This window comes from Microcebus murinus, chromosome 10 (assembly GCF_040939455.1).
Source record: "Microcebus murinus isolate Inina chromosome 10, M.murinus_Inina_mat1.0, whole genome shotgun sequence".
Classification (NCBI taxonomy): Eukaryota; Metazoa; Chordata; class Mammalia; order Primates; family Cheirogaleidae; genus Microcebus; species Microcebus murinus.
The window spans coordinates 11857463-11883963 of NC_134113.1; the positions used below are offsets into that span (position 1 = coordinate 11857463).

Consider the following 26501-nt stretch of genomic DNA (forward strand, 5'->3'; position numbering starts at 1 on the left):
AAGCAGCAGATGATCTTCTCACAGTCAACCCTGGCTACCAGTTTGTGATTTCCTTTTAAGAAGTTTAATAGACCTCTTTAGCCCTTTGTTCTTCAACAGACTATCACTGGCAGTTGATTTAGAAGGAAGCCGACTAATTAAGTATAAGATAAGGCAAAGACCTTATAATTAGTAGATAATACAGTTAGGTGTTTTAGTTATAGATTAAATATTTTTATATTTTTAGTAGCACTAGCTATGCACTAGTATACTGGGCTGATTTAGGGTTGATTAGAGAAGCGGGAATACAACAGATGACTTAAGGTCTTGTGTTAGAAATGTTGTTGACACCAGAAAATATTTCAGCAAATACTGTGTAATCTTGCATTTAAACAAAAGCACAGCTCTCATCTCACTGGAATCTCATTACTCTCCTTAGCTTTTATCTGAATACTGTTTAGATATTCTAAGCCTTCCATAATCTAACCTCAGACTTTCTCCTTGTGTTTCATGTAAGGTACTCTGTGTCCTACCTACACTGTGGACTGATATAGTATAGCTTTGGAATTAGATATGGGTTTGAATTCTAATTGCTATACGTATAGTATTTTCCATGTTTACATACAGTCTGTCCTTTCAGTCCCACTTCAAATACTACCTCCTCCATGAAGTCTTGTCTGGTGTACTCATTTGGGAGCAGACTCTCAACATCTGCACTCCCAGAGCACGTGCTTTCCGCTTTGTAATGGTACTTTACCACTGCCTATTGTGTTATGGTAATAAAAGGTGTGGTGACATGTACAATTCTGTGAGAACAACAACCCTGTCCTACTTCTTGGTTTTCTTGAATACTTTGCACAAAGTCAGTGCCTTGTATGAATTTGGTAAAGTGTGGTAAAGAGATAAAATAAAAAAAAACGTATCTTCAGCCTTCTTGCAATACAGAGACTACTCCATTTACATTTTCTCCTATGGACAAAGAAAAAAAACTTTGGTCAGATTTTCAGTAGGTTTTTATTGCCTTTACCTTGCTAGAGAGATATGAAAAATTAATACTTAAGAAGCTAGATATCTGATCTTCAGTACGAGAGTGCCTCTTACAAGTTTAATGGGTTTGGTCAAGTGGATATTAAATGTAAATCTGTCATTTTATGGAGCCATAGAAGGCTCTCAAAACACTCAATAAATATCCTTATTGAATTAGTAGAACTTTTCCCACGTATCTCCTGTATTAGGATCTTTCTTTGTTCCATTAGAGTGCTTTTAGGCTATTCTCACAAGCTTGTGGTGTCATGTGGATCATAGAATCATGTAAGATAAAGATGCTACTAGCTCTTTAATTCTATTAATTTATTATTGGTAGAGGGAACCTATACATTACAATTCCAGTATGTGTCTTAATTTCAGAGTAATACATGGCTGGGTATGGGCTGGGTGTCCTAATGAGAGCTAACACGTATTAAACACTGACTATGTGTTAGGCACTGTATATTATTATTTAATTTAATTTAATCCTATTTCCAGGTGAGGAAACCAAAACTCAAAGAGATTAAGTCATTGTCCAAGACTGTGTAGCTGTTAATGAGTGAATCTGGGTCTTAAATCTAAATGTGTTAGATTTCACCATTTGTAGAACAGTGGTGTGGTCTGTAATCTCAGCTACTCAGGAGGCTGAGGTGGGAGGATTGCTCAAGCCTAAGAGCTCCAGACAAGCCTGGGTAACAAAGCCAAATCTTGTCTTAAAAAAAGGGGCAAGGGGGGAGATTTCATTATTTATGATTTTTTTCCCCCACTGGACACATGCCTTTTATGTATTTACTTGAATGTTTTTACATTTTACTTGTATGTTTGATTTTTCATTACTCAGCAGCAAGTGTTATTTCTTTCTCCACTTGTTTCTCTTTATTAAGGTATGATAGTTCTGTATTATATTTCCATAGCCCTGTATAGTTTATATATCACTTTTATACCCATTCTCATTTGATCTTAGTGAGACCCTGTGAGTCTGTATGTATGGGGGTGTTAATTTCCATTGACAGATGAAGAAATTAAAACTTCCAGTTTTGTGAGACATTTGCTATAAAGGTGGTTATAAGTGGCATAATACTGACTTTTGTTTAAGTGAGGTACAGTGACTTTCAGAATTAAAAGAGTTTAAAAATTTTTAGCAGCAAGTTCTTTTTTCCAAACAAATTCCATGGATATAATTTGTTTTTTATTTTATTCTTTATTTTTTTTGAGTCAGAGTCTTACTCTGTTGCCCAGGCTAGAGTGCTGTGGCATCAGCCTAGCTCACAGCAACCTCAAACTCCTGGGCTCAAGCATTTCTACTGCCTCAGCCTCCCGAGTAGCTGGGACTACAGGCATGTACCACCATGCCTGTCTAATTTTTTATATATACATTTTTAGTCATCCAGATAATTGCTTTCTATTTTTTCAGTAGAGACGGGGTCTTGCTTAGTCTTAAACTCCTTAGTTTAAACTTAGTCTTAAACTCCTGACCTTTAGCCATCCTCTCACCTCAGCCTCCCAGAATGCTAGGATTACAGGCGTGAGCCACTGTGCCCGGCCCATGGATATAATTTGTAAGCAAGGTAAGTGGAATGGTCCTAATAGAAAAGACATGGAAGGCCTGGAGCCCTGCCCTCTGGATTTCCTTTTGCCCATAAGGCCCAGTGGTGTTCAGACACAGTTGGAAAACCACTGGGGATTGATCAAAGACCTTTGATGTCAGGCAGACTTAAGCTCAAGTTCTAGTTTGTGTCTAATATTTAACCTCTCTTAGAAGGCTTAGTTCCTCATTTGCAAAATGGGATGCTTTTCTAGGATTGGTGGTAAGTATTGACAAGAAACATGCCAAAAAATCTAGCACAGTGCCCTCAGCTTCTGCTCCTCAGCTTCTCTGGAGGCAAGATGAGTCTGTAGGCAGTATAGGCCTGCCACTCACCTTGAGCTGGACTAGTTCTAAATGGTGTGGGGAACTTACTACTGAGGTGTGGGCCTCCATAAACTTATAACCCAGTGCTTTGTACTTGACTGAGGTTCAGACATCATGTTTATCAATAGTGTAGAACAGGGAGGGATGGGGAAACTTTTTATATGAAGATTTGGAGAGTAAAGATTTTAGGCTTTTGGGGCCATATATATCTGTTGTTTCTGCTCAACAAGTGTGCCACTGTAGCATGAAAGCAGCTATGGACAATATATAAACAAATGAGCATGGCTATGCTCTAATCGAACTTTATTTGTGGGCACTGAAATTGGAATTTCATACAATTTTCATATGTCATTAAATATTATGCTTCTTTTGATTTTTCTTTCAACCATTAAAAAATATAAAAACTCTCTTAGCTCATGGTGTGTACATGGGTTGTACAAAAACAAGTGATTGGCTGGATCTGTCCCACACATCACAGTCCTGGTTTAGACTTTTCTTATTGATAGTAAATGCAGTTGTTGATCCTGTGAAAAATAATTTAATTAAAAAATTGATTGTTCTCTGGGAGTCCGAGGCAGGAGGATCGCTTGACATCAGGAGTTTGAGACTAGCCTCACTCAGCAAGGGCAAGACCCCATCTGTACTAAAAATAGAAAGAAATTAGCTGGGCAACTGAAAGTAGAAAACATTAGCCCAGTGTATTGGCATGGGCCTGTAGTCCCAGCTACTTGGGAGGCTGAGGCAGGAGGATTGCTTAAGCCCAGGAGTTTGAGGTTGCTGTCAACTAAGCTGATGTCACAGCACTCTAGCCTGGGCAACAGAGAGAGCAAGACTCTGTTTAAAAAAAAAAAAAAAAAAAAAGATTGTTATTAAGGAAGTATTGGCTTAGGAAAGGCTTAATTTTAGCAATAGAAAAAGGTAGGATCTCCCCCACCCCTGAATTCTAATATATTTATATATTCAGTATTTTCTTTACTCTCCTATGGAAATGTTTAAAATGCAAGCATCCTTGTCTTGGTAATGGCTAAATAAAAAAGTTTTCTGAATAAAGACTGTATAGTATAGTGGAAAGATCAGGAGTCATGAGGGTGTCAAGAAGTATGGCTTTGTCACTAATTTTGTGACTTTGTGTATGTCACTTTACCTCTCTGGGCGCTTTAGTTTCCTCATAGAAATAAAGAAGTTGGAGAAGATGATAATAGAGCTCTTTCCCAGCTCTAAAATTCTCTTACTCTGCTTTTAGTTGTTTTAGTTGGAATGGTGCTGTTAAGCAATTTTCACCTACAGAAACTCTTAAGAACTTCACCAGTTAGTATTTTTTTTAGTACCAATAGGGTTTTACATTGTGTTAGACACTATTGACAAAAGCAGTTTGTCTTGTGCTAATGTTGACCATTTCTGAAGTGGTAAGCAGTTGTGATTTAAATTCCACATACTATTATGCTAAATGCTGTTCATTTCTTGTTCTGAATTTGTGAAATAGTTAACCTGTCTGGAGATAAGCTGCACATACAAACACACAGAGAAGGACACTAGGAAAGCTGGAGGAAGTAAAGGTCTGTCTTGACTACACAGGGGCTTGGGAAAATTTCATAACTGGAAACCTTCCCTCAAGTCTGAGTCACACTGAAAAGGAAGTCTTGGCTTTCCTGGGGTGGGAACAATGGAGGAAGTGGCTATGTCGCTTTTTGTCAACAGAGGGCACCCAGAGCAAAGCAAGTGCTCTGTGACACACTGTAGAGTGTTCTTCTGCCCCAGATGAATTTACCAGACAGGCATAGAGCAACTTGCAGTGGATTCACAGAGTGTCTGTCTCTTGCATTTTGTTTGATCCATATCCACGTTCTCAGATGTTTTATCCCATGCTGGATCCAGAGTATTTTAAATGCAGTACTAATCATTGTTATTTGTTGACCACCTTAAGTGGAAAACCAGTTCCCTCAATGTCCTGGGATGAATTATTCCATGTTATAAAGTTAGGCTTTTGGGTAAATGTGCAGTCTTAGCCTCTGATTTAATTCACTATCCAGTGAGCAAGTATTTCTGAAATACTATTGATCTGAAAGCACACTTAATATCTGCATAGCATATTATAAGAAGACTTTGTGTTTATTACATAGAGCAGTGGTCCTTAAAATGTGGATTTGGACCAGCAGCATCAGCATCACTTGGGAACTTCCGCAAATCCATGGTCCCCCCAACTTCCTCCGACCTACTGAGTCAGAGACTCTGAGAAGTGGGGTCTGGCAGCCTGTTTTGACACTGTCTCCAGATGATTCTAATGCATGGTCAAGTTGAAAACCACTGGCAGAAAGTAAAGGGGTGGAAGCTTATGAACACTAGTGTTTACTGAAGACCACATGCCAAGTGCTTAGCTAGCAGTTTCATCTTCATTTTCCAGATGAGAACACCAAACCTAGAAGCATTAAGTAATTTGCCAAAGTCATACATAAAATAAATGGTAGAATAGGGATTTGAATCTGGTCTTTCTGACTTCAGAACCATACTATAGTGGCTGCTAAGAAAATGCAAAGATACATTGCATTATTTAAATTAATTCTTTTTTTTAAGTCCTTAAATTATCTTATCTTTTAAGTCTTATCTTTTAAGATAAGATAAATTGTCTTATCTTTTAAGTCCTTAAATTATCTTAATATAAAAGTAATATACATTCATCAAAGAAAATTTAGAATATACCGCAGACCAAAAGAATAAAATATTGTCTTCATATTTTTAACTTTATCTTAACTTTTTGTTTTTTTCCTCTTGTTTCTATGCAACTGTGTTTGCATATACACAAATTTAAAAATTCCTTACAAAATGTCAATCATACTGTACAAAGGTTCCAGCTCAGCCCTACTCTGTTGTAAACATCTCTTCATGCTATTAATTATTTCTACAGCATCATTTCATGGCAGCCCAGTATTCCATTGTATGGTTATAAGATTCCATCATAATTCTTTATCAACTTCATCTTAAGTTGTTTTGATTTCATGAAATGCTTTTAGGAAGAATAGGATACTGAATGCTGTGCTACTCTGCATAAACAATTTATCCAGAGTGGCTTAAAGTCTCATAATTAAGGTGATAAAAAAAAGATTATGGTTGAGGAGGGAATGTAGAACTGGAGAGGCAATACTAACTATGTTTGAAGTTAAAGCAAGTCCAGAAAAAGGAAAACAAATTGAAATAAAAAGCCAGAAATATCAGAAATGGACTGAGGATCTGTGAGTGAGATAGGTTAGAACAAATAGCCAGGAAAATGATTATGAACAATTTGCTGGTACCAACAGCCTGCTTTTATTGCTGACTTTTTGACATAGAGGCTAAGCTGCTGGATGAGAGCATGAGAAAAACTGGGCATAAGGCTTCCATAAACAATAGTTATTGTTTATTGAGTACATTCACATACCACGTATCATGTTAATCATTTACATAGATTTTCCCATTTTATTTTTATAATAATCACATGTATTAGATGGTGTTTTTCCCATTTTAGAGAAATGAAAACTGAGAGTGAGACTTAATGTAACTTGGCCAAGTGCTTTGATTGGAACCCAGATATATAATATTAAAACTCCCGAACCTTTGCTTTTATATTATTATTTATTCTCATTCCTTTTTCATGGTATGATAGGTCATTAGTCACTGTGCATGTGCTTGCATGCGTGCTTTCTCTTTCTCTGTGTGTGTGTGTGTGTGTGTGTGTGTGTGTTACTTTACTATCTCTGTTGGGACAGAAGGAAACTAGGTGGGTAAGGAAGGAAACTAAGTCAAGATAGAGCAGGGGTGGACTTGAAGAACAAAACAAAGCTAACATTAGCCCAGTTGTTATTTTGGGAGAGGCATGAGCCTGAGCTGGATGCTGCAGTGGGGCAGAGGATGGCAATAGCAAAATGAGTAGTTGTTAGGAAGGAGAGGGCAGGCATTTGGAAACAAGGGATGGCTTAGAAGAATCAAATCTCCCTTATTAAATTTCCCTTTCTAAATGAGGTTATAATCTCCTTGGGGCAGTCTTTAAACAGCTTTTTTTGAGATATAATTCACATACTATACAATTCACCCATTTAAAGTGTACAATTCAGTGGCTTTTAGTATGTTTATAGTTATTCAACCATCACCACAATCAATTTTAGAACATTCTCATTACTGCACAAGAAACCTCATCCCCCTTAGTCATCACTTTCCAATTTCCAGTCATCAACCCCCAGCCCCCAAGCCCTAGGCAACCACTGGTCTGGTTTTTGTCTCTGTAGATTTGTCTGTTCTGGATATTTCATATAAATGGGCTCAATACAATATGGGGTCCTTTTTGCTTGGCTTCTTTCACTTAGCATAATGTTTTCATGTTGTAACATAATCTATATTGTAGCATGTGTCAGTACTTCATTTTTTTTGTTAAATAGTATTCTATTGTATAGATACACTGCATCTTATATATTTTTTTTTTATGTTGGGAAGAAAAAGGTGAAGGAAGTGGGACAATAAATAAGAATTATTCTTCTTAATTTAAAATGGGGGGAATGGGTGGCTACTATGAAAAACCTATCAAGCCTTCTTGAGGAATTGCAACTAAAGGCATAGGTGATAGGACAGTTGATGGCATCTGCTGCTTCTTGAGTCATTTGTAGCAGAGTGGCAGCTCTTCTGACCTGAACACGTGCAGCATTCAGGGAACTCATTGTGTAAATCTTGTGTCTTAGCCAGCGCCATTGCCCCCTACAATAGCTCATGTGAAACAAGAGAGGCCTTTGATGATCTAATCTGGATCCATTTCCCTCCATTACTATAGCCCGGGGTCCCTAGAGAGTTCTCTCTAAAGAGCTGCCAGTTTGTTGAGTGCTGGCAGTTGCAAGATTATTTCTGACTATATGATTTGTCTAGTGGACATTACACCCATCTTTCAGGTCTTGATCCATTGAGCAGAAGTATCAACCATCATTCCCATGTTTTGGGAATGAATACTAACTCTAAGGCCCCTATATGTCCTTCTCAGCTGTAGAGTTCAGAGGGCCTCCTTTAGCAAGTGATCAACATGCCTTTCCAGGTGCCAGGGGATTTTTACTGTTGTCCCATTGGTTCCTGTTGCTTGTTTTCTTGATTTACTATCCAAGAAACAGAGAGTCCTAACCTTCATAAAATGAGTGGTCTGGACCAGAACTGTAAGTACCCAAAACCTTTTAGTTTGTCCTCCAGAAATATTGTGGCTGGCTTTTTACTGTGCCTGAACTTTCAGTGTAATTTTGAGAATAAATCGTCATCACTTGCCTTAATACCTTGGCTTTTCTGTGGCATATGTGCCCTACCAGTGAAATAACCAGGTAGAGGATATCAGCTTGAGTGTCAGAGCTAGATTTAGTCACATCACCCTTGTTCTATAAAAGGGGAAACAGAGTTCCGCAGAGGTTAGATGGCTTACCCAAGTCTTATTTTGTTATGGCCCGTGTTAATGGCAAAGCTGAGTCTGTGATGTTGAGCCTCTATTCTCAGTTCAGTGCCTTTTTTCCTAGTGTAATGCTGTTTTCTGATGGACATGTACTGTCATGACCGAGGAGTGGCTGAGCCCTGCTCCTCTCCATCAACAGTGCAGTCTTTGAGGTACATGTGAGAGGATTTGACAGATTGGGATTGTGATAATGAAAATTTGTGAGAGAGGAAGAAAACAAGAGCACTCCTTTGTGGGTTTAGGTGTCACTTGCTCATAGAACCCAGCCCCTTCTGTCGTTCCCCCCACTGTACTATATCCAGTTAGTATATTTGCTTTTAATGATTTTAATTCCTTGAGAGCCCCTGCACTAACCTACCAAGAAGAATCTTGTAGTGCCTGCCTGAAAATGTTTGATCATGGTTGTTAACTCCTTGCTTGTTATAATTTTTGCCTAGCATAATGTGAAAAGACCCAAATCCTTCCCCACTGTGCACATTTCCACTCTTCTCTCCCCTCATTTTTAGTGTATAGAACCCCAGAGTGGGCATTGCTTTGCAGCACTCTCCTGGCCCATGATCCTTACAGATCTATTCAGCAAGACCTTAGCTGCTGAGATCAATTTAAAAGCAGCCCCTTCACTGTGGAGTCCTTGAACTGAGTAGTAGTTCCATACTGAGACTCCCTTGAGTACTTTCCCTTCCTCCTTTTTTGGGTCCTCCCCCACCAGCATGAGCTTCTTTATGAATAGAGGTTGTGTCTTTTACTCTCTTTCCCCATCACCTGTCTGTTGCTCAATATAGTCATTAAATAAGCTTTGGCATTCCCATGCTGTTTACCACTCTGTGATGGGATGGGAAGGTGCAGGAATGCTAATAAGGTTGTCAAATGGCCATGTTATTCCTTTATAGAAGTTGTTTTATAGTCCTTAATAATAATTTATAGTAAATTTATTGAATGCTTACTATGCATACAGTACTATGCTAAGGACATATACATACCCTCAACTCCTCATTATCCGTAACAACCACTGTCCCTATAAGGTGGATGGTTGAAGCCATATTTTACGGATGAAGAAACTGAGCTTTAGAGAAATGTAAGTCATAGAGCTAGAAAGTGGTGGAACAGGTATTTAAACCTAGGCCTGCCTGACACTGAAACCTAAGATTTTAATAACTATGCTGAACCTCCTTGATAGTTAATTTGCTGAACACTCCTGTGAAAGAGAGCTGAGTCACTTATGTTCCCTGGGATTTATAAATGAGACATCTGTGTTAGCAAAGGGCATTAGTAGCATAGTTTAGATTAAATTTGGCTTGGGATTAAACAGCAAAGACAAAGAGGAGACGTAAGGAGCTTCAGCCACTTACTTCCTGGAGCTGATTTGCTTTTAGCCCAGTGTTGAGGAATCTGTTCTTTGAGTGTAGAGTGGTTTCAGGTCATTCATAATTTACACAATTTCGAAGAAATTGGTCTGCCCACAATTCCAGATTGTTTAGGGTGGGCCTGGGAGAGTAGTAGTACTGGTTTCTGGGGGCACAATAAGGTAAACTCAAGCTGATTCCTGAACTGACTTGGTTTTTAAAAGGTTCTTAGGTTTTAATCATTCATTAGGAAGCTTTCTCTTCAGTTTAATTCTTCACCCTGAACCTAGATTTATATCACTGGAACTTTAGAATTTAGTTGTGGTTGTATGTAAGAAGAAAGGCAATGCAGTTTTCAGCAGCTCTTTACTGATCAGTCATGTGAGGTCCTTGTAATGTAGAAGAGCAGCTGCCTCTCTAATTGCACAGAACAGAAATATTTTGTGTATAGCTTTGAAATAGGAGAGAGAAACTTCTGAGCAAAAAAAGAGTTGTTGGGGGTAATAAGATTTTGAGGAAACACACTCTTCCTGTATTCTCCCTGGGTTGTAAGAATGTAGCCAGGATTGAAGGACATTGCCTCGACTAATTTAGTTAAGTGGCCTGTCCTGGATTAATAACTTGGGCAGACTTCCCAATGGATTTGGCGAGGTATTGGGTTTCTCTCTCCCCAAACCCTCCCTTCTCTCTACTCTTCACACGTGTGGTAACATAATTACAGAGAGGTTACTTCCTACAAACAGACAGCCTTTTAAAAAGGAGTGGGCTCCTCTTAAAAAGGATGGAGAAAAATTCAGAGGAGAGAATGGAATTGTGTAGTCCTGTCATGTTTTTGAAATGGCAGAGTTGGAGGAAAATGGTAGAGTAGAACTGAGTAGGCTGGTTTCTCTCTAATGGCGAGGGGGGAGGAGGGATGGTGGCGGTGTCGATTTCAAGCACCTAGAGCATGGGCATTGGGTATTAATTTTGTGCTAGAGAAATATTAAACTGTTCTGTTGCATTTGTTCATCCAGATTGCTTTACTAAGGATCTCGTCATTAAAGAATAACCTTTTCAGTGAAGGTCAGAAGTTATAGTCTTCTGAGTTTGGTGGTCAAGTGTTCAGAAATATTTCACAGATTTAGTTGAAAACCTGAGCACATGCTCCTGCTGTTGTTTACCCGTGGGGATCGGGTGACATTCTTCTCCCTTTTCCTCTTCCCCACCCCTTTGGGAACCAACCAATCACACAGAGGAATGGATTTCAGTGCCTCTCTGGCATCCCTCCTATAAGGAGTCTGCGGACCACAGCTCTCTGGAGTTTTGGCTGAGGCTGAATGTTTAACTATTAGGTGTCTGAATCACAGTGAGCAGCTGACATTGCAGTTAGCTTTTTTTCTTGCTTGCATTGACTCTCAGAGCCCATCCGCAAGGGAGTGTTCCTAATGAGGCAAGGTGCAATGTATTGAGCTTTAAGGAACTGATTTTTAGCCCTAATTCTGCCAATAACTAGCAATGTAACCTTGGGAAAGTTACCTTCCCTTTTTGGACTTGATTTGCTTTATGCAAAAGAGAGGAAAAGTAAAGGGAGAGAATGAGCATGAACGGTGTATCTCTATATATATTCTTACCGGCTTTTTATGTATCACTAGTCTGAGGTTTTGGGAAAAGCATTTAACCTGTATTGAGTGCCCTTTCTCAAGCAGCTTGCTTTTATTTGTTACTTTATTAAATTCTCACAATTCTGCAGGGCAAATGCTGTTCACCCAATTTTATAGATGAGAAAAGTGGAGGCTAGAGAGGCTGTCCAATTTGCCCAAGGTCACTTAGCTAGGAAGGACCATCTGGCTCTAATGCCCAGACTTTCTTCCATTCCACTGGGCTGGCTAAAACACCCCTGGAAGTTCTGCCAGAATTTTCACTTTAATTTCTGAAAGCTTTAACTCCTTAACAGCTTTTAGTTCTGCCCTCTAGAAGGACCAAACATTACTGTCTCCTCTTTTACAGCCCTGCTACTAGAGCAGGTCAATGACTTAGACATTCCTCCATCACCTGAAAACAGCAAAAGAAGATGGCACAACAGTCCATTTTCTCCTTCTTCCATAGAGAGGTTCTCATCCTTTATAGCCAGCTCCACCCACCCTCTCATCAGCCCCCTTTTCTCATACAGGTGCAGAAATTTATTTTCTGTTTGCTTTATGTTTGTGATTGTCAAGTAAGTATCTCTGGTTTAAGGGAGAGGTGGAATTTTGAGGAGGTTTTCTTTTCTTTTTGAAAAAGAAAAATCTAGCCATAGCTTTTCTGTTATATAGATACCACAATATTAGGTTAACCCCCTATCTGGAATCCCTATGATATATATATCCTCTGTTAGAAACTCCTGTTTTTTAAGATCTTGATTTTTTGCTTGGAACTTATCCTAGCCATCCGATTTAATAGGTACACCCTATTGCCCAGTAAAACACTTTGTGTTTTGCTTCCTGCAGTTTTTACTTTTAAATTCACAGAGAAAATAGCTTTCTTTAGGTGAGTTCTTATTGAAACTCTATTGCTACCAATTAAAAAAAATTATAGTAGAAGCCCTAAAATGTCAGATTTGCCAAGTAGTCATTTTCTGTCATTTGTTGTAGGCTAAAAAAAATTATAGTAGGCAAATCTATTAACAACTATAATTTATTAAGCCAGGCACTGGCCTAGGTGTTTATGTACATTATTTCTAATTTTCATAATAACCGTGCATTTATAGATGACAAAACAGAGGTTAAGAGAGGTTAAAGTACTTGCTCAAGGTCACTGCTAGTGAGTGGTGACTGGGCAATTTGATTCCATGTCTGTTTCACTTCCAAACCTAAGTTTGTTCTTCAGTGCCATGCTGCCTCTGGAAAATGATCTTGAGAGCTCATTTGATCATCCATGCCTATATCTCAGCTCTGATTACCCCAGAAAGCCTAAATGTCTTTTTTTAAAAAGGGAAATACCGTTTATAAACCTCACAGTCAAAAAACAAAAAATTAAGGAAAGTATTTTCTGGTGTTTGCTGACTTTTATAATCAGGTGACTTTTACTGATGTTTAGTTTCAGTTATTTTTGCTTAAATCCATACCTTCTTGTTACAAGTGAAAATGCTAACTAACTAGCTACTCAACATACTGGAGAATTAAGGAATTTCACTGTGAATTGGGGTAGACAGGAAAAGCTAGGACTTAAAGCATGAATAAGATATAGGTGGATTGAGAAAAGCTTGAAGAATTTTCTTGAGGGTAAGGAAATGTTATTGTTTTGCCCCATCACTTGATACATCCTGTGTTCATAGTCTCTTTGAGCTCTGGGAAATGATGATGAGAATGCAATGAAAAATGGGTTGGTATTAATTAATACTCATGTTTTCTCCCTTCCTTTCTTCAGAATTGCTTGTGATTCAACTCTACTACCCATTGTTTTGGCCTTTCCTAGTTGTGAGCTCTGAGAGATTCATGTAAGAGAAATATACATACAACACTGTCTCTGCCATCCACATCAACTCAACGAATATTTCAGCAGTGTTTACTGCGTGCCTATTATATACCAGCCATTTGGCTTGACATTGGGGGTACTGAGATGAGTAAGACATGATCTGATCATTGCCGTCCAGGCACTCACATTTGAATGGAATCTGTAGTCTCATTCAGGATACAAGACCTATAAACATGGAATTGGATTAACAACAAAAGGCCGTATATGATTAAGATTGTAAAAAAAATAAGTGAACCCAGGATGGCAAATAATATTAGAGTTCAGAGATGAAAGAGGTTAGGGTTTGCCAGAGCTGTAAAAACAGAATTTATTTAAAATTTCATCCAGGGTATGGAGTGGGGAAAAGCTGGGGTAAAAATGGGTTATGGGTCATGCTACTGCTAGTGAAAGGAAACAGTGAAAATGGCTCATTGGATTAGGGTAAGGTACTTAATGCCTTCTAGAATTGTTGATGGAGTCATAACCAGAGAGAGGGTGAGGGAGAGTCTACTAATTTAGCATTTTAAGTGGGGAAAGTAAAGACACTGACAGCTAGTGTAAAAAACAACTATTTAATCCCTGAGATCACAATTTTTAGGAAACCTAAACATTTAACAAACCTCTCAACATTTATCTTTTGGATCCTTTAATTAGAGAATATAGTATTCTCTATATTAAAACACCTTGATATTTATTCTTGTTGGGTTTTTGAAAGATGGAAAACTAAGATAAATCAGACACAGATTAAAACACCAATAGGCCCCATTGCCATTCCCATTTGCCACATGCATGGATTACTGTGTAGCAGTATTCTTAATGTGGAATATTTGTGAGGTTCTCTCCCCAAAAGCCCACCAAGTGAAAACTCTCTTAAGTTCCTGAAACTAACCTAAAGGCTTCCAGAAAGGAGATTCTTTCCTTTTCTCTTCCCCCAACCCATAGTAGCTTAACTTAAGTATCCTGTAGAGATAAAGATAAATGTGGGAAACTTCAGGATGAAAGGAACATTAGAGACCAGAGAAGTCCCGGGAGGTCATATCAGGCCTAAAGTGGAAACTATGTTACAACCTAAGCAAGGAGCAACTGATAGGTCTATAAATAGGATTTTATCTCCTCAGAAAATTTTTGGCATGGTTATAGCTTCCCATGTGGGGGATTATTATATTTACTAAAAATAAACTGTGTTTCAGAAATAATTAAAGTAAGTCCCACTGAACTCATTTGTGTTATTAAAAATATAGTCATAACCTGAAAATAAGTTTATAGAGTTTGTACTAATTTTTAGTACTTTGATGTTGAAACCATTGGTTAGATCTGGGATAGAATGGTCTAGTCCAGAGGATTCGTTTGGAATAGATAGATTACCTTCTCAGAAAATGTTACTTTAGTTTTTTCTGCTAATTTGGAAGACCCTTAACCCCCTTTTCATGCATTCAGACTCACAAGTTGGCATTGTAAGATAGGTGCACCATCCAGGGAAGGTGGGGTAGTTCTCATTCCCCAGGAATGTCACACGTTAAAACTGCTCGGATATGCCTGTTAAGAGCAGAAAGATATATAAATGGGCAGTGGTCTCCCTTACATTGATATCCCTTCTGGGAAACAAAAACCCCTTAAGCTGTCTGAGTTTGTTTCTCACACTCTTGTTATCCTGATTGTAGCCCTTTAAATTGTGCAGCAAATTCTTGGCATCTGTCTGCCTGTCAGCTAATCTCTGACACCCCTGGATAGCTTGTATTCTTTCTATGAATATATGTGAATTTTGTAAAAAGCATTTATTAATTTCAGTATCCAGTTAGAAGGCTGTGAAAATCTGAAATTGGGCAAATAGTGAAATTGCTTAAAGCATTTGACCATAAAATACTTTTTAAAATATAATGAATTAAACAACATAGTACCAGTATGACTCATGTATAATGAGTGTATGGATTAAAGTAGTCCCAGAAGTGGTCTCAAAGATGAGTTAATGGCTTCAAGAAATAATTCATTTGCTTTTTTGAAACTTTAAATACATTTTGGAGAAGTTAAATCATTTTAAAGTACAGAAATTAAGTGATTAAGCCACTTTTTAAAGCAAAAAATTATGACATTGTTTAAATTAAATATTTATAATGTGATTATTAGTCACCAAAATAGACTACATGTGTACTGCCACCTTACTGCACAGGTTAAAAATTGTCTTGCTACATCAGAGGAAGGAACCCATGTTACCCTTATTCCTCAAAGATGGCATCCCACTTTTAAATGGTAGGTTGTTGCACACTAAATAGAAACTATATAAATGTGTTTATTTTTTTTTTTTGATGAATAAATTCTTTCAAATAAAGAAAAATAATGCTAGTATAACTTTAAAAATTGTTGAACTACCTTTTGACAGCTTGTGAAATGCTAAAACAGGATTATATATTTCAAATGCATCATATTTACTAATTGCTTTAAGCCTTTTACTACTGTTGTTCTTTTTCTCCTCTTATAGCCATTTAACTCCCTATCTTTTCCCCAGTGCTTTAAAGAAGGAAACTGACGTTCCTGATGTAATACTTTCTGAAAGAGAGATGGGAAAGTTGGTGAAAGAGGCTTGGCAAGGTCTCTGAATTCCTTGGGCCTCAAACCCAAGTTTTTCCCTGTTTTAATTGCTTTTATCTAATATTTTTTTTTCACATTTACTAGTTGACTGTTATGGTGGTCATTGTAATGGTAATGATAGTATTAATATATAATACTGTGTTTACAGAATAGTTTAGCATACAAGATGATCCCAATTTACCATGGGTTTGACATGATTTTTGACTTTATGATGCTGTGAAAGTGATGTGCACTTGGTAGAAACTATACTTCAAGTACCCATACAACCATTCTGATTTTTACTTTTAGTACAGTATTCACTAAATTATATGAGATATTCAGCACTTTAGGCTTTGTATTAGATGATTTTTACTGAACTTCAGGCTACTATAGGTGTTCTGAGCATGTTTAAGGTAGGCTAGGCTAAGCTATGATGTTTGCTAGGTTAGTTGTGTTAAATGCATTTTTGACTTAAAATATTTTCAGTTTATGAAGGGTTTATAGGAACGTAAGTCGAGGAGCATCTGCACTTTATTTGGGTCTGACAACATAACCTGTAAATGTAGGCGTTATGAACCCCATTTTGCAGATGATAGAAATAGGAGTGTATATGGTTGACTTTTTCTCATTGCTAGACCTCAGAAATAGTTAGATTAAAATTTTATTTCTGTCATTTTGCTGTGGAATGGTTAGCGAATGATAGATTAGGGGGGCACACTAGTTGACTTTTTGGCCTAGACTTCCTGCCTAGACAATTCCAGATTCTTTGATTATCACTGTCTTAGTCATCAGATTTGCACACTATTGATGTGCATAAAGCTATCTGTTGTTTCAAATGAAATTAGTTTTGATTTGTAAATTAAAATAATTTATTCTTTTTTTTTTTTTTTTTTTGAGACACAGTCTCGCTTTGTTGCCCCGGCTAGAGTGAGCGCTGTGGCATCAGCCTAGCTCACAGCAACCTCAAACTCCTGGGATCAAGCAATCCTGCTGCCTCAGCCTCCCGAGTAGCTGGAACTACAGGCATTCACCACCATGCCTGGCTAATTTTTTCTATATATATTAGTTGGCCAATTAATTTCATTCTATTTTTAGTAGAGACGGGGTCTCGCTCTTGCTCAGGCTGGTTTTGAACTCCTGACCTCGAGCAATCCGCCCGCCTCAGCCTCCCAGAGTGCTAGGATTATGGGCGTGAGCCACCGTGCCCGGCCAAAATAATTATTCTTGAAAATATCAGTTACGATTAAGTTCAGCTGCATATAACAGAAAACTCCCCAAAAGAGGCTTAAACAAGAGAGAGATTTATTTGTCTTTCATGAAAAAGAAGTGCCAAAGTAGGCAGTTGAGCAATGATATAGTGCTCCGTGGTTATCAAGAATCAAGGATTGCTTCTCTCTCTTATAGGATGTGGCCCAGATGGTTGCTACGCCTCGGCTTTCATTTCTTCATTTCCACAAAGCAGTTTGAGGGGAGGAAAAGAAGCCCTAAATAAGACTACTTCTAGGAAGTCCCAAATAACATTTCTGCTTATATCTCATTGGTCAGAATTTAGACTCATGGCCACACCTAGCTACAATAGATATTGGGAAATGTAGTCCTTTTTGGGGGAATGTGTATGGTAATGTGATACAATGAAAACTGGGGTTTTGTTACTAAGGAAGAAGGGAAGAAAGAATATTGGGAAACACTAGCATTCTCAGCTTCAGAGACTATCAGAGTGATCTCACCTTGCCTCACACCTGGTGCAGAAGACCATTCTGTAGCGTCCCTGGGAGATTTTCAACCAATTTTGCCATGTTTTCCAAGGTAATTTTTGAAAATTGAAATGTATACCTCTTTATGTAGAGTTTTTTTTTTTTAAGTTTAGTCATAGGAAATAATGGTAAGGATCATTGCAGTTTCCATTTTAAGTTCAGCTTTGAGTTTTCTTGGAATTAACTAGTTTATTGGGAATTCAAATAATATAGAATGAGTTTTTTAGTAAGAATAAAATATAAGTGTGAAACATGTAAGTGTTTGGTCATTGGTAAAGGAAAAAGTGTAACTTTTCCCTTTAGTTTTTTGAAGCCTAAATAAACCACTGGATTATATATTTCTTGGAGGTATAAAACTTGCTTTTATCAAATTTAAGATTATTATTATTTTTTGAATAAGTAACATATTTACATGAGTCAGTATTCAAAAGACCCATAATGATTGCATGGTGAAAAGTTGCTCTCCCATTCCTGTCTTCAGTCCCTGATATCTTTCCCATGAGAAAGACATGGGCATTTTAACCTTCTTTGTATAATTCCTCCTTTTTCCCCCCCTTTTTTGTGCTATACATCGTTCTGAACCTTTCTCTTTTCACTTAATGATATATGCAGTCATGGATCACTTAATGATGGGGATAAGTTCTGAGAAATGTATTGTTAGGAGATTGTGTTCTTGTGTGAACATTATAAAATATATGTATACAAACCTATTACATATGGTATAGCCTATTGCTCCTAGGTTACAAACCTGTACAGCATTACTGTACTGAATTCTATAGGCATTTGTAACACAATAAGTATTTATGTATCTAAATATACCTAAGCGTAGAAAAGTACAGTTAAAAATATTATAGTCTATGAGACCACCATGGCTTATGTGATCTGCCATTGACTGAAACATTATGTGGTACATGACTATATTAGAGTATTTCATAACGGTATTTTAAGAGGTTTTTCATCCCCCTCCCCATGAGGCTATACTGTATAGTATTTCATTGTATAGATGAGCCATAATTAATTCATTAAATAGAAGAGTTTTATCTTATTCTCATATCTGTACCTGCTCTGTAAACAACATTTGTTCGTGTTAGTTGGACTGAACTCTTTTTTTTTTGAGACAGAGTCTCACTCTGTTGCCCTGGCTAGAGTGCTATGGCATCAGCCTAGCTCACAGCAACCTCACACTCCTGGGCTCAACCAATCCTTCTGCCTCAGCCTCCCGAGTAGCTGGGATTACAGGCATGCGTCACCATGCCTGGCCAATTTTTCTATATATTTTTAGTTGGCCAGTGAATTTCTTGCTCAGGGTGGTTTTGAACTCCTGACCTTGAGCGATCAGCTCGCCTCAGCCTCCCAGAGTGCTAGGATTACAGGCGTAAGCCACTGCGCCCAGCCTGGACTGAACTCTTGAATTGAATTTGACTATGCAGAATATTTTAGGAATGAGTTCTTTGTGGTTGAGTATTCTAACTAGCTGAGAAGATTTTCCCTATAAGGACCAAGATGTTTAAGATTTAATCATTTTGGAAATAAGTCCTTCTAAAATTATATAACTATAAAATTTATTGCTTAATAAAATATGGGTGCTTTTCTTAACAGTTTAAACACAGTTGTCAACATCATTTATTGTTTAGGAGTGTAAAAGAATGATATTTCAGGAGCTCTTGCTGGTTTTGCCTTATAAATGACACAATTTTGACATTTGTCTTTTAAAAAAAAATCTGCTTTTTAGATTTTTTTCTCTTCATCTCCCTTGTTCCTTATGTGGTTACTTCTAACATAGTATTCCTTTTTCCTCTAGTATTTATTTCTTACTACTTCCTAGTTACCTTCTTTTTTTTTTTTTTTTTTTAATTTTTTTTTTTTTTGAGACAGAGTCTCGCTTTGTTGTCCAGGCTAGAGTGAGTGCCGTGGCGTCAGCCTAGCTCACAGCAACCTCAAACTCCTGGGCTCAAGCGATCCTCCTGCCTCAGCCTCCTGAGTAGCTGGGACTACAGGCATGCACCACCATGCCCGGCTAATTTTTTATATATATATATCAGTTGGCCAATTAATTTCTTTTCTATTTATAGTAGAGACGGGGTCTCGCTCTTGCTCAGGCTGGTTTTGAACTCCTGACCTTGAGCAATCCGCCTGCCTCGGCCTCCCAAGAGCTAGGATTACAGGCGTGAGCCACAGCGCCCGGCCCCTAGTTACCTTCTTTAATTTGTTTTTTAAATTTTTGGTGGACAAGTAGCCAGATGATCAGGATAGAAATATTCCTAAAATAAAAATGAATAGATTCAGAGAGCAGGCCTGATGGAGCTTTCCTGCTGATGAAAACACATGACCATTTTGGTATTCTGGATACTTAGAGGGCCTTTTTGCTTCCTGGTTATTACCATGTTCTAGCACAGCTCTGTCCAATATATCAATAATTTTCTCTGGTAATAGAAATGTTTTATATCTGCCCTATCTATTATGGTAGCCTCTAGCTTCATGTGGCTCTTGAGCACTTGACATGTGGCTAGTACCATGTTTCCCCGAAAATAAGACCTACCCATAAAATAAGCCCTAGCAGGATTTCTAAGCATTTGCGCAATATAAGCCCTACCCCAAAAATAACACCTAGTGATGGGCGTGGCTACGCAGCGTGTCTGCACAACCCATGCATTTCTTGGTGGAGCAGTAAAGAAGATGAGCAGCCCTTCTCATGTGCCCTATTGTTACAGCTACTATCCCAGAGGTGACTGGAAAGGTTCAGGCAGCCCCAACAACAAGATTGGCTCCCCTTGTCAGGTCCGGGCCATCCTGTGCGTGCTGCAAGCCTGAGGCTTTGAGGGGGAAATAACACATCCCCTGAAAATAAGCCCTAGGGTATCTTCTTGAGGAAAAATAAGTATAAGACCTTGTCTTATTTTGGGGGAAACACGGTATGACCAACTGAAATTTTAAGTAAGTTAAATTCAAATAGCCATATATGATAATTGGCTATATGTTGGATGACATAGTTCTAGACTCTTAGAGGGGAGCTTGAATTGAGATGCTATTATTTTATTGTGTTGAGAAGAATATAGTTTTGGAAGGGAGGTGATTTAGAATGTTGGCGATCAAATTAGTTTAAGGGAAATGATTAAATTGGAGCTACTTTTTCATATTAATATGAATTATTATTTCATCGATGCCAGCATATATTATGGTTTACAGCTAAGGCAAAGCTGAGTCCTTTTGGTAGCTAGGGTGAAATTAGTAGCACTCTAACTTTATTTATAGGACTTGGTAAGACAGTTGCCTGATGCCAGAAATTCCTACAAATAACTTTGACCTTCCCTAACAAAAAGTCAAGGGATGAAATGTTCCATATTAAATCTCAATTGTATCTGACATACACAAAATATTACTTTCAAATGGAGAAATCTGTAACAAGAAAACAAATGCATAAATAATTAGAGATTCTGATAACTGCTAAGAAGAAAATAAACAGGCTAAGTAATAGAGAGTATGGGATTATGGGCAAGAACCTCCAACTATATAGAGTTTATTTGAGGAAGTGATATTTAAGCTGATATCTGAAAGACAGGAAGAAACCATCCTTGCAAAGAATGAAAGTAAGGTAAAGAGAAATTTCAAAAAGAGAATAAAGAGGGATAGAGATGATGGATGGACTTGCTCTAGGTCAGGGACTGACAGAAGATCAGTGTATTTAGAGCAGTGAGTAAGAAGAGATAATGGTATGAAATGATTGGAGAGGTGGGTACCTAGCAGATCATATATAGGACCTTAAAAGCCATCATAAAGAGTTTGGATAGAAAAAAAAATTAAGTGTAATATGATATTATAGAAACAGGAGAGTGATATGATCTGATTTTTGTTTTTAAAGTTTCTCTGTCTGAAACTGCTGTGTGATGAATGTTTTGAAGGGGAACAACAATGTAAATGAGGGAACTATTGTGATGTTTAGGAAAGAGGTGATGGTAGCTTGGGTTAATAAGACAGTGGCATTGGAGATCAAGTGAAATCAGACACATAGACTTGCTATAGGTTGGACATGAGGAGTGAGGGAAGGATCTCTGATTTTCAATTGCCGGACAGTGCCATTTTTTGCAGTAGGGAATGCCAAGGATATACGAGATTCCAAGGGTAGTGGTGGTGGGAATTAAGGACCCAGTTGGGGGCATGTTGTGTTTGACATGCCTTTGTAGTAGCTAAGTAGCCATATTGGAGCATGGGAAGAGGTATAGACTAGTGACATAACTTGGTAATTATTGGCATATTGATGGTATGTAAAGAAATGAGCATGAATGAGACAACTCAGAGAAGAGGATGACTCAGGATTGAGCCCCGAGGAACACTTCCTTTTTTAGAGGTCTGTTGAAGGAGAAGCCAGAAAAAGATACTGGGAAGGAGTAATCAGTGATGCATGGAAAAACAAAAACAAAGACTGTAGTATCTCAGAAGCTAGAAGAAGAGAATGTTTTAAGAAAGTTGTCAACTTTGTTGAATCCTGCTAAGAGGTCAGATAAATTGAGGACAGCCAAATGTCTATTTGATTAAGTAATATGAAAGTAATAGACCTTGATAAGTTGCTTTAATGGTGTGTGGGGCTTGGAAACTTTATATTGAGTTGATTTAAGAAGAAATGGGAGGTGAAGAAGTGGAGACAGATGTAGACAACTTTTGCAAGAAGTTTTACTGTAAAGAGATGAGCAGGGAAATGGTAGGTGGCTGGAGGGAGGTGAGGAGTCAAAGGAGAACTTTTAAAAATCATGGTTCATTTGATCATTTACTAAACTTTTAAACTTTAAAGTTTAAACTTTTTTTCTTTTATAGATTGCTACTGTGAACTTCCTTTTATACTTGTGGGGATTTTTTTTTTGGGGGGGGGGGGCTCTTGCTATGTTGCCCAGTCTGCTCTTGAACTCCTGGCCTCAAGCAGTCCTCCTGGCCTCAGCCTTCTGAGTAGCTGTGATAATAGTCATGAGCCATTGTGCCTGGCTGGGGTTTGCTAAGATAGGCTACTTGTAGGTGGAATTGCTGAGCCACAGACTGTGCACATTTCAAAATTTAATAGATGTTGCCAAACTGACTTCCAATGTAGTGCTGCCAATGTACACTTTCCCCATCAGTGTATGAGCACGGAGGGGAGGTTTTCTGAACATAGGTTTATTTGGGGTCATGACTGAGATCAGTAAAGAGAGAGAGATCAATGATGCAGGTGGGAAAGGATGACTGACAGAGTAGTCAAGTATTTTGCACAGATGCTAAGGGGTGGTGTTCAAGCACAAGTAGTGAGATGGGCCTTTGATGGGAAAGATACTGCTGCCTTCAGTGTAACAGAATGTAAGCAGGAGGAGATGCATGCGTTTCTAGGTAGGATTTTAGATGTGGTGGTGAGAAGATACTGTATGAATATTTCTTTTAAAATGACATGTGAGGGCTGTCTGGAAAGAATCCAGCCATGTAATATGAAAAATAGAGACATTTATTGAAGAAGATACAAGATACGAGAAACATTGTACATGGGACAATGATGCCTCAGCTCCCTTCAAAGTAGGCCCCTTGGACCTCACACAATTCTCCCAGGGTTTCTTAACCTAACTGCTCCCCCACCCCCCGTACATGTTCAACATTCTCAGGTGTTCTGCTTGTTGTAGGCCTTCCAGAATGTGGATCTCTTCAACAGATTCTTGACCATCTTTGAAGCCACACTTTTATTTGCATTCAACTCATTGCATTGTCCCCAAAAGCCTTTTGGATCACCCTAATAGTTTCTGCGGAGGAATGTTCGAGCTTAATGCGAAATTTGATGCAGATTTGTTGCTCTGCTCATTCAGTCATTTTGAATGCAATGGCCACACAGTATACCTGCACACTCAGTGGCATCTGACGAGTACAGTGACGTTGTCATTGTTCATGCATGTGCATCCCAGTCCACTCTTCTTCGCTGCTAGGTTCCATCGATGTTGCAATCGATGTAACAATGGCTAGATACTTTCTGGACAGCCCTCCTATTAAGATAGAAAATCAGCTAAGTGTGGGTGGTGGGGAGAGAATGAAACAGATTTGAGGAGAAGGCAAGAAATAGTCATTTTGGAGAGTAGGAAAGCTTACCAGGGTAGGATAGCTTGGCATTGTTGAATGTCCATTTGAAGTTTGTGGTCATGAATATATAGTGAAGTCAATCAGTTTGGTTATGTGATTTTTCTCCTGCAACATTCGGCTGATTAGGCACAGGCGCCAGAGAAGACAGATAATTGTATTTAACCAGGATTGGAATTTTGCCAGGTGACAGTTATGAAAGAGACAAATGATTGAGGGTATTTGTAAGAGAGGGATTATAATTATGGAACATTGAGTTAAAACTGAGCAAAAGATAGAGTGGAAGACAGAATGAGTGTATAGGTCATAAAAAAGTGCTTGGGGTGCGAGGACATCATGAAGTCAAAAATTGGAGGGGATACCAGAGCAAGTTTGAAGTAGGGGAAGTTCTTTGAGAGTATTATTGACACATAATAAGGAAAAACAGGTCTCTTGAGATACTGCTGTTTTCTATTTTAGGGGTAGTAGCTCAGGGTTCCCTGAAAACTGGGTAAGAGTTCTGACAAATCACTTATTTGCCTTTTCCAAGAGGTCAGTTTTGAGATGTACCCTTTTTTTCATGTATACATCTAGAACTTATTTTAGACATCATAGAAGGTAACCACAGTTCACAAGATGTTTCTGGTACCATTCTCTTAATAACATCAATAGCAGCAGCAGCAGTGTTTTGGCCATTGCCAACTCACATACTGTGTGTGTACACCAAATCCTAACTGTATCTCTGTCATTTATTGTTTTAAGTCTTGGTAATTGGCAGAGGTAGAGTGCAGGGTTATATCCAGGGTAAATTGTACAATTATTTTACCAGTCTTGATTTGACTTCATCAATGTATAGGTGGTGTAGTGAAAATGATTTTGGAGTCTTCAAAACTAGTGTTCAACTTTTGGCTGCAGCTGTGAGACCATGACTGTGTTCTTTAATCACTTGAGCCTCAATTTCCTTTGATGTGTGAAAAAGATAATAGGGCCTACCTTACAGAGATATTGTGCATAAAAGTGAGATAATACATGCAAAGTTGTGGCACATTATATATTCTGAGTAGCTAGTGGTGTTATTACATTGAGATTAGTAAGCAGGGGTGGGAAATTCACTAGTTAGTCTTCAGAGTGGTTTAGATCCCTGGAAAGTGGCAACTGTATCTACCCCATGAGTCTCTGCTGCTGCTTAAGCCTAGTGCTCTTATATAGACCAGCTTCTCAGACTTTAGTGTGCAGGAGAATCACCTGGGGCTTTTCTTATAATGTTGATTTTGATTCTGTAAGGTCTAGGATGGGACCTGAAATTCTTCATATCTAAGAAGCTTCCATTCAATGCTGATCCATGGTTCACTTTTTATTTTTTTTTTTTTGAGACAGAGTCTCAGTTTGTTGCCTGGGCTAGAGTGCCATGGCGTCAGCCTAGTTCACAGCAACCTCAAACTCCTGGGCTAGCAATCCTCCTGCCTCAGCCTCCCTACAGGCACATGGCACCATGCCTGGCTAATTTTTTCTATATATTTTTAGTTGGCCAATTTATTTCTTTCTATTTTTAATAGAGATGGGGTCTCACTCTTGCTCAGGCTGGTTTCCGACTCCTGACCTTGAGCAATCCTCCTGCCTTGGCCACCCTGAGAGCTAAGATTACATGTGTGAGCCACCGGGCCCAGCCCCATGATTCACATTTTGAGTAGCAGTTGCAGATTCTATTGGAAAACTCTTCTATGAGAATCCCTGCTATTTTAAGCTGAGAGGAATATGAGGTAAAAAAAAATCCTCATTCTTTCAACTTTTTTTCAAAGTCACATTCAGGGAAATTCATGTATATCCCATTTCTCTAGTTCACTGTTGTTTTAATGAGTCTATATTATCTCTCTTAGTCCTGAAAGTGAAAGGAGCATAAAATATGTACAAATGTTGCCTCTAATTTCTTTTTAAAATTTTTCAGTGCCTGATTTCTTAGGTATCTTTGGGAAATTGTGCTGGCTCCCCACGTGTACCCACTTGCTCCCACCAGCCTTTTACAACCACAGAGAAACTTGGATAGAACAAGTGATCTCTTGAATTATTAGACTTTGAGGCAGAGAATCTAAAATGTGACTCCAAACCCTTTCTACCCATCAGATTTCACATTACAAAATCCATACTTAGTGGGGGGGGGGAGGGCGGTGGCTCACGCCTGTAATCCTAGCACTCTGGGAGGCGGAGGCGGATGGATTGCTCAAGGTCAGGAGTTCAAAACTAGCCTGAGCAAGAGCGAGACCCCTGTCTCTACTAAAAATAGAAAGAAATTAATTGGCTAACTAAAAATATATAGAAATATATAGAAAAATTTAGCCGGGCATGGTGGTGTGTGCCTGTAGTTTCAGCTACTCGGGAGGCTAAGGCAGGAGGATCGCTTGAGCCCAGGAGTTTGAGGTTGCTGTGAACTAGGCTGACGCCATGGCACTCTAGTCTGGGCAACAGAGTGAGACTCTGTCTCAAAAAAAAAAAAAAACAATCCACACTTACAGAAGCAGGAATTCAGGGTGCAAGGTTAGAATTATTAGCAGTAGCCATATTAACATGCCAGATTATCTGATTTTTCTTTCTGGGAAGCAAGCATGCTAGAGACTTTAGTCTCTGAGGGCCCTCCCTGGAAGAATTTCTTCTCCAGTGCTCAAATTGACACATTCTCTCTTCTGAACTAATATAGGGGCTAATAAGCTTCAGAGTATAGTCATGTAGTCTGATACGTAATCTCTGTATAAGATTGTGACCCTTTTCAGAGTGTGGAATTCTTATACCTTTTTGTCTTTTAAAACTATGATGTGAATCCTTCCTAGCTGTAAAGCATAAATTTCCTTATTTGACTTTGAGGATTGTAAAGAAATTTTTTTCTCCTACCTCTTTGTTTCCTTATTTTCCTTTTTTTTTTTTTTTAAGATAGGGAAATGTAGACATGCAGGAGC

At 38.4% G+C, this 26501-nt stretch overlaps 1 protein-coding gene across 34 annotated transcripts in view; it reads left to right on the forward strand.

Moving 5' to 3' along the window:
• Positions 1 to 26501, forward strand: part of RBFOX2 (RNA binding fox-1 homolog 2) — a 281289-nt gene that overhangs the window by 101978 nt on the left and 152810 nt on the right. The window lies entirely within an intron of this gene.